Source organism: Coptis chinensis, chromosome 2, assembly GCF_015680905.1.
Source record: "Coptis chinensis isolate HL-2020 chromosome 2, ASM1568090v1, whole genome shotgun sequence".
In the NCBI taxonomy this organism is placed as follows: Eukaryota; Viridiplantae; Streptophyta; class Magnoliopsida; order Ranunculales; family Ranunculaceae; genus Coptis; species Coptis chinensis.
Window position 1 is genome coordinate 22,001,024 of NC_141457.1, and position 9,935 is coordinate 22,010,958.

General features: G+C 33.3%; 1 long non-coding RNA gene across 1 annotated transcript; it reads left to right on the plus strand.

The window, feature by feature from the left end:
- The first annotated feature begins 985 nt into the window (after positions 1–985).
- LOC147515368 (uncharacterized) lies at positions 986–4,002 on the plus strand. The gene is made up of 2 exons (XR_015213419.1): positions 986–2,011; positions 3,799–4,002. It is a non-coding gene; the product is annotated as an uncharacterized LOC147515368 (long non-coding RNA).
- Positions 4,003–9,935: the final 5,933 nt, after the last annotated feature.

The following is a 9,935-nucleotide window of genomic DNA, read 5'->3' on the forward strand; positions in this document are numbered from 1 at the left end:
TACAAGTGCAAGGAATATCAGGTAGACCAAGATTTGGTTCAAAAATTTGCAATAGTCTTTTGGTGTATTTGGTTAGCAAGAAATTCAGCTCGATTCCAGTCAAAGGATGCGAACATAATGCATTTTCTATACAAAGCTAAATCTATGCTCAAATTCGCTGAAGATGCTGATAGTGCTACTGCCATGAGAGCTGAGATAGCCAAAGTAGCGATTTCAATATCTTGGCAATTTCCTCCTAGCGGGTGGTTGAAATTGAATACAGATGGGTCTGCCTTAGATTGTCCAGGGCCAGCTGGAGCGGGTGGAGTACTACGAAATGAATATGGTGGTTTTATTTATGGATTTGCAACACCTTTCAAGCGAGCTAATGCCATATTGATGGAATGTTATGCACTTAGAATGGAATTGTTGGTAGCAAACAAGTTAGAATTTGATTGCATCATCATTGAAGTGGACTCATCTTTCCTTCATAAAGCAATAATTGGTGAGAAAGAAGAATCACCTTCATCTGTCATAGCTCTAATAGAAGACATCAAACAACTATTGAAGGGATTCAGGCATACAAGGATGGTTTGGAACTATAGAGAAGCGAACTGTGTTGCTGATACTTTTGCTCGACATGCGTCGACACAAGCTGCAAGTGATGATTGGATGACCAATCCAATTCCTCATCAAGATAATATACCAGAAGTCATTCAGCCCTTGTTAAATGAGTCTCATCCACCTGCTTTTGTATTAAGCTCTTCTATAAGAGCGGATGTTCAAGGAATTTGTACCGAACAATTAATCAGTAAGTAAATAAAAAAAAGTATTGTTTTATCAAAAAAAAAAAAAAGTATGTGCGACACGTGTGTAGTGAGTAGTGAGTAGTGAGTAGTGAGTAGTGAGTTTGTAGATGGTACAATAATACCAAATATATTTCCAGGCTTTCTCCACTTTCTATACAGTTACACTATAAAGTATAAACAGTAACCCCAAAACACCTGAGGCAACAATGGAAAGGTTACCCGAAAAACTCAAAACCAACATACTTTCAAGACTACACTGGAAGAAAACATACCAATGCAGCAGGTGTGTTTGCAACACTCGAACTACCCCTACTCTCAAAAATCAACTTCAAAGCTCGATGCACGCGTTACGGGTCTCTTATCTTCTATCTTGAAGACAATGGAGCAATGAACAAACGACCCATTGTACCATTTACTATCCTTTTGTTTTGGGTTCTTGTAATGGCTTGATATGTGTACTTATAGTCCTATTAGAGTAAATCATTGGATTGGTAATTACTTTCTTCCCCGTAATCAACCCCCTTATGGAAGAGTACTCTAAGCTTCCTGACTTTAGATATGGTTGACTTACATCCTGACAGCCAGTCTGATAAGCGGTTATCAATTGGTGCTTGTTGTATTTGCTAAGCCTACTAAAATGTTTGATAATGAAGTGCATATGCATACATTGGGTAGTAATATTTGGAGGAAAAAGATTGGTATTGCTCCGAATGCGTTAATTAAATCAAGTGATACTAGTTCATCGGCATTTGTTGGTGGGTCTCTTCATTGGATTTCATTTGATCGGTTTTTACCAAATGTGGGGCCTCTTATTGTGTCGTTTAATTTGGGTGAAGAAGAGTTTGGATTCGTTCCAGCTGCAGATTTACACCTGCTCAAATACCCTGAAAAGCATTTTCAACTCGGCAGCAATATTAATACATGGGTTATGAACAAGTACAATATTAAGGAGTCCTGGGTCAAACAGTTCGCAATAGAAAAATATTTGGTGTGAGACTGTTAAGCTTCTAAAAGTTCGTACGAATGGTGAACTTTTACTGCTTTGTGATAAGGTGAATCTGGTTTCCTATAACACTACGACCCGAAAGACACTTGTGGGCAGCATCATTTCACTAAAATCAGCTTTCGGAATGGAGAGTAGCTATTTTAGGAGACAATGAAAAGAAGAAGATAATTTACTGGTTCTCTCCATGTATGTTGTCTCTTTATGTTGTGGACCATAGGTATGCCTTTCATTCTTTCTTTCATAAATTTGTTGGCATTGCTAAAATTTTGGATGTTATTTGTCTTGATATATTCGTACATTGTCAAAGGTCAAGTATTGTACTTAAAACCCAATTGTCTAATTTCTTTGTTCTGAAGTTCATAATTACTTCTAGGTTATATTACTAATTGTCTCACTACTCCCTCTTTTTTGTTGCACACTTTTACTGGCAATATCCATGATTCAAAACATGTTCAGTTTAAAATGTTGTAATGATATTTTGTTTAAAGGTAATCTTACAGATAATCTCAATTTTGAGAAGTTGCTGAGTATCAACACATAATACAAACAACACCAAATTTGCAGTGATACAAACAACACCAATATTCCAACTAATCAGGATTGACTGATTGGCATCATAATACACCATTCTAAATACTATTGATGCCAAATTCTCTACATCTTTGATCACTATTTGCTAGCTGCCTAGCTCAAGTCATATTATATTTGGCAATCCCCTTTGCTGGTTTGAAACCTTTAAACTGCATGCATGTCCTCGCTGTTGCGCCATTTAACGTTTCTTTTTAACTAGTATTACCCCCCACTAGATGAGCCAATTAGGATTTCCCCCCATTAGATGGCCAATTAGGGTTTCCCCCCTAAATACACGGTCAACTTGGATTGACCGTTAAATTTTAAGTCAAGCAACTGAAAATTACACAAATGCCTTCATTATTTTCAAAAAACAAATGTTCAATTTTAATTAGGTGGGGGCAATTGTGTCATTTTCAGCCATTTGACTTAAAAGTTAACAGTCAAACCAAGTTGACCGTGTGTTGGGGGGGGGGGGGGGGGGTGGAATCATAATTGGCTCATCTAGTGGGGGGTAATACTACTTAACCCTTTCTTTTAAAAAGTTAAAGAATAGATTGTCGTCCCTTAGCAGAGATAATAGGAATTGCCTTTTTCTTTCCATGTTACATCAACACGTGGTTTAAGTATAATCTTTGTCGGATACGTATCCATGTGTCCGTGTTGGACACAACACGGACACATATTGTATGTGATATACCTAAATTTTTGATATTTCGCTGTGTTTGACACTTCGTATCCATGTCGATACGGACACTTTTTTTCCTTCTGCTAGTTTGAATTTTATTTAATTGCCCTTTAAATCCTCGATTAAGGTGGGAATCGAACCCAAGACCTTAGCCCAAACTCCCAGGCTTGAGCAGTAGGCCACTCGAATAGGGACTGCTATAATGCTATAACTTGGTGCACTGATCAACCAGTCTATCCTGATGTAGTGGGCGAGGTTAAATTGTTTGACATTGTCAGGTTATCACAGTTAGTTCTCTCTGGCTGGCAATGTATGTCAGCCTCTCAACTGTTGTATTTATCATTCGTGTATCTAATATGCATTTACATCAATCTCTAGTGTTTAAACCAGTTTTTGTATGGCATGTATGATTTATTTGTTTGTGTGTGCCTTATATTAAAGTATATTATGGTCATTGTCATTGTATTAGCTAACTGGCATATGTATCCTTCATTGGACTGGACATAAATTCATTGTTTTGGTATTACCTATATCTTTGTCCTATCTCCATGTGTACAACTATCACATAATATGGTGCTTAACAACTTTCAAGACATTTTTACTCTGTGCAACGAACCTTGTATATTTTGTTCAAGGGCAGTAGACAATCCAGTTCGGACACTCAAAAGGGTTAAATAGTACTGTTTGATGCTTTCAATAGTAGCCGCACTTTTAAGAATCTCTTTCTTTGTACTGTTTTTTTGTAGGCGATCAAGTTTTTCTCAAATCACAGAGCTTATATGGATAAGCTGGTTTAGATTTTTATGGCTCTTAGACACTGAAGGTGGATTTTCAGTTTCTTTTGTGCTTGTAATTTTCACTCTTCAAAGGGGGATGGTATTCAGCGTGCTAGAGAAATGTATGAGCGGTAAGTGGCATTTCTGTTCCTAATAAAGCTTCATTTTTATGAACCTATATAAACTAGCTCTTCTGGAATTGTAAGCTTATATTTTTTAAAAAGAAAAAGAAAAAGAAACGTTAAATGGCGCAACAACGAGGACATGCATACAGTTTAAAGGTTTCAAACCAGCAAAAGGGATTGCCAAATATAATAATTTGAGCTAGGCAGCTAGCAAATAGTGATAAAAGATGTAGAGAATTTGGCGTCAATAGTATTTAGAATGGTGTATTATGATGGCAATCAGTCAATCCTGATTAGTTGGAATATTGGTGTTGTTTGTATCACTGCAAATTTGGTGTTGTTTGTATTATGTGTTGATACTGTATTTGTGTTGCAAAATATCTGAAAAGAGAAATCACTTTTGTGCAATTACTTAGTTATGAATTAAGACAGCCCTTCGAGTGTGTTTGTAAAGACCTCCAAAAGGCCAGCTTCACAGCACATTTGGCATTTGTAATTTTGTATTATGTATGAGTGCGGTATGTGTGTTGAATATGCGAAATATCTGAATGTGTCATTACTTCTTGCAATTATTTATTTTTTATTAGTTGTAAGCTTATTGAGGTCCCTCTTCATGCGCTGCACAAAAGTTGTATGAAGCTGTACTTACGAACTATAGCCAGGATAGGTAGCATTCTTCTCTGCCGTAAGTTCCATGTGTAATAGTATGATAGGAACAACTATACATCATTATCCATCCTTCAAACCCATACCAAATGCAATGGTCTTCAAACCCATACCAAATGCAATGGTGACAAACTGACAGTGCTTTTGGCATTACTTAACAGATTGGAACATCATAAACATCTAATGGTTTATATTGGCGTGCACATCTAATGGTTTATAAGACGCTCAAAGATAGTAGTAGATTTTATACCATCCTCCATTTTTTCGAAAAATCAACTACTTACATTTGCATCTGAAAGTCTGAAACTGACTCAATTTTTTATTCATAATTGTGAGAATCCAATTGCCTAAAATCTTGCCGTGCACATCAAATTGGTGCAAAATAACATGAACACCTAAAGCAGAAGGGGAGTGGGCACCAACTACGCCTCTTCCATCTCTTCTACCCCTGCTTGGCTGACCAAAAGAACAAAAAAAAAAAAAACAAACAGTACCCGATCTTTGATTGAGGATCACCGAGAACAATATCAGTACCCTTGCCATTCAATATTTTTTGTTTCAAATAGAATCAGAATCAAAAAGAAAAATTGTAAACCGAAGAAGTCTGATAAATTTAAAGTTACACAATATTCAATTCCCCCCAATATTTCATCTAACTTGTGACAAAATATAACTTTTGATGGAAGGGAACAAATGCCATCACATATGAAGATATGGGTTGAAAAAAGATTAATGATCACACATAAGAAGATATAGGTTGTAGATTTCTGAAACACAAACGAACCTATTTATAACGATGAAAAAAGATTAATTATCACCCATATGATGGGTTGTAGATTTCTGAAACACAAATGAACCTATTTATTACGATGAAAAAAGATTAATTATCACACATGAAGATATGAGTTGTAGATTTCTGAAACACAAACGAACTTATTTATAATGATGAAAAAAGATTAATTATCACACATAAAGATATGGGTTGTAGATTTCTGAAACACAAACGAACCTATTTATAACGATAAAAAAAGATTAATTATCACACATATGAAGATATGGGTTGTAGATTTCTGAAACACAAACGAACCTATTTATAACGATGAAAAAAGATTAATTATCACGCATATGAAGATATGGGTTGTAGATTTCTGAAACACAAACGAACCTATTTATAACGATGAAAAAAGATTAATTATCACACATATGAAGATATGGGTTGTAGATTTCTGAAACACAAACGAACCTATTTATAAAGATGAAAAAAGATTAATTATCACACATAAAGATATAGGTTGTAGATTTCTGAAACACAAACGAACCTATTTATAACGATGAAAAAAGATTAATTATCACACATATTAAGATATGGGTTGTAGATTTCTGAAACACAAACGAACCTATTTATAATGATGAAAAAAGATTAATTATCACACATAAAGATATGGGTTGTAGATTTCTGAAATACAAACGAACCTATTTATGACGATGAAAAAAGATTAATTATCACACATATGAAGATATGGGTTGTAGATTTCTGAAACACAAACGAACTTATTTATAACAATGAAAAAAGATTAATTATCACACATATGAAGATATGGGTTGTAGATTTCTGAAACACAAACAAATTTATTTATAACGATGAAAAAAGATTAATTATCACACATAAAGATATGAGTTGTAGATTTCTGAAACACAAACGAATCTATTTATAACGATGAAAAAAGATTAATTATCACACATATGAAGATATGGGTTGTAGATTTGATTTTTGAAACACAAACGAACCTATTTATAACAAAGAAAAAATGATTAATTATCACAAATAATTTATCAAAATGATGTGTACGGTGAAAATACTCATTTACTCGAAATTCACATGTCATGCAATTCCTCTCTTTAAACTCACATGTCATGCAATTCCTCTCTTTTTCGGCAGTGGCCCAAGCCCAACAAATATTGTATTGGCCTCAAGCGGATTCTGGGCAGATTCGGGCTATACTATAATTCGTGACTTTGACAAAGGGGTCATTAACACTTCATAAAACCTATCTGATACCATTAGCTTACATTATTATTATTATTATATATATATATATTATAGCTCTACCTCTTCAATTGAGGAAGCGTTTTTAGAGCGTCCACGTGTCATGACTAATTGAGGAGAAAAAAATGAGTTAAGAGACCCACATGAATTAAAACACTGCGAAAAGAGACCCAAAGAAAACCACAAAACCTCTTTTTTTCTCCTCACTCATTCAAGACAGTTCATATCTTTATCCTTAGATATATATTATAGTTATACCCCCACCAATTTATTTTTTAGAGCACTCGCAGAGATTTTAATTTTTTCTAAACTTTATTACTAATTACGAAAAAGTAAGATATAAATAAGGAAACAATCCCATCTAGAGTTTCACAAAGTCTCTAACTTTTCTTAAACATTATAGCTAATTACGAAAAAAATAATTACATCTAGAGTTTCATAAAGTCTCTAATTTTTCCTAAACAATATAGCTAATTGCCTAATTACGAAAAAATATCAAACAAAAAACTAAATTGCTAAAAATAATAGTTTCCACCGAAAATGATTCTCCTAATAAAACCCTTTTAATTTGATGTGTCATCCACTGTGGGATTTAGACATTTATTCATACTTAAGAATTCCAAAAATCACAATTCCGACCACAATAATTATGACATATTCAAATTAAATTTATGAATTTATAATTTTTCAAACACTATAATGTATTTCCAATTTTATAATATACACACACACATATATATTCGGAAGAATAACGAGATTTAGTTAAAGTGGTTGGGCTTAAATAAATAATATACCAAACCAAAACAAATTACATGTGAGAAATTAAATTATACAAAAAATAACATCACAAAATATATAATAGAAAATAAATAAAATAAAATAAAATAACGACAAACCAATAATGACAAATATTTTAAAATATATATAATATTGCATGAAACTAACGCCAAAGAACAATTAACGGAGAATCGGAAATTGGATGCAAATGCATCGTACTAACCTCAAATAATATTTAATGGGAAATCGGAAACTGGATGCAAATGCAAGCATTAAACTAATTTTAAAAAGTAATTAATAGAAAATCGAAATATGAATACAATTGAATTAAACTAACCTCAAATAATAATTAACGGGAAATCAAAACTTGGATGCAAATACATCAAACTAACATAAAAAAATAATTGTCGGAAAATCGGAAACTAAATGCAAATGCATTGAACTAACCCTCAAAGATTAAATTAATGGAAAAGCAGAAACTGAATGCAATTACATTGAACTAATCTCAAAGAAAAATTAATTATAAATTGGAAACATGATGTAAATGCGTAGAACTAATCTTAAAGAAGAATTAACGGGAAATCGGAAAGTGAATGCAACTGTACTTAACTAATCTCAAAAAATAAATTGGATGCAAATGCATTGAACTAACATCAAGAAATAATTAATGGGAAATCAAAAACTGGATACAAATTCATTGAACTAACCTCAAACAATAATTAATGGGAAATCGGAACCTAGATGCAAATGCAACCTTATCAAATAATAAACGAGAAATCGGAAACTGGATTCAAATGCATTAAATTAATCTCAGAGAGTAATTAACGGGAAATCGGAAACTGGATGCAAATGCATTGAACTGACCTCAAAGAACAATTAACAAGAAATTGGAAATTGAATTGGATGCAAATGTATTGAACTAACCGCAAATAATAATTAATGAGAAATCGAAAACTGGATGCAACTGTATTGAACTAACCTCAAAAAATAAATAACGAGAATCTGAAAATGCAACTGCATTGAACTAACCTCAAAATATAGTTGGATTATATGTTGTGGGAATGTCTTGATAAATATACTTTTGCATTTAAAATGATGTTTATCTTATCTCTTTTCGTATGGTTGAGAACTTCTTACTATTCAAGTAGTTTCAATATGAACTTCGCCTTATTAGACAATCTCACAAAACTTCAACCAAACTTCTATTAATAAATAACAAAATGAAGTCGAAGAGTTTTATCAAATGTGAGTTATTTTTTTTTTAATGGAGCTAGAGTGAGATTTTCACGTTATAAGAAATTTGGATGAGTGATCAATATAATATTAATACATAATAGTTCTGCATAGTTGCAAATATTTTTCAGAATAATTGATATAACAACACCCGTTCGTAGATAATCTTTGAAGATTCCACATATAGTGAGTCATGCATAATTTAAAAAATAATTAACAGGAAATCAGGGACTGGATAATCTTCGATGATCTTACAAAATAAATCAGGCATAATTTATTTTTATGTAATATTTTTACAAAATAAATCAGGCATAAATGGATCAGTAGAAGTTGGTATTACACACCAAGGCCCAATTTTTCGGGATATTAGGATATATCGGAGGGACCAAAAAAAGATATATATCGGATATATCGATATGTCGGAGAGATAAATCGTTTTTGCGATTTTTGGTGACAAGGCCTGATATATGGATATATCGGGAAATATCAGAAAATATCAGAATAAGTCGGAATATCATAAATATCGGAACTGAAATTGTGTACTCTTTTGACAACTCACTACAGCTGTATGTATTCCTGACTTTTTTGTAATGATTTGGCCCATAAAGTGAAATTGTTGAAAAACAAGATACAGAGATAATGATTGCATCAATACATATGAGAAATATTGGATCAATACATATGAGAAATTACAAAAGATATGAGAAATAGATTTCATCAATACATAAATGAGTGACGTGGCTGCTCAGCTCGCATACCCTCTTTGTCACGCCCCGAGACCCCAGCACACATCTCAAGGACGAGGAGTGAATCTCGAGGCTGACACCATCACAATTCTACCGAAATTTCGGCAGAGTTTCCTTTGTTTAATCGACCTTCGTAAACCCTAAAAACGGTCATAAACCCTGTCATAACACGGAAATCCTAAACTACAACCTTCCAACAACCATATATATACAACCCAACCTTCTAAACAACATTATATACATCCACCCACTGTTTAAGTGTAACTGCTACTCGAATACATCAAATAAATACATCAAAAGGAGCGGAGCTCTATAAATATACAACCAAAAAAGAAAAGAGCTATGCTCATTATATATAAAGACAAAAGAATAACCTAGCTTATCTCTATCTGACCCAAAAGTATAAACTTGACTCGTCTCTCGTCAAGCATAAGGGAATCCTCCCAAATCCCCATAACCCTCATCGCTAGGGTTAGGAAAAGCCTCCTCCAAGAATCGCAAATCGAAATGTTA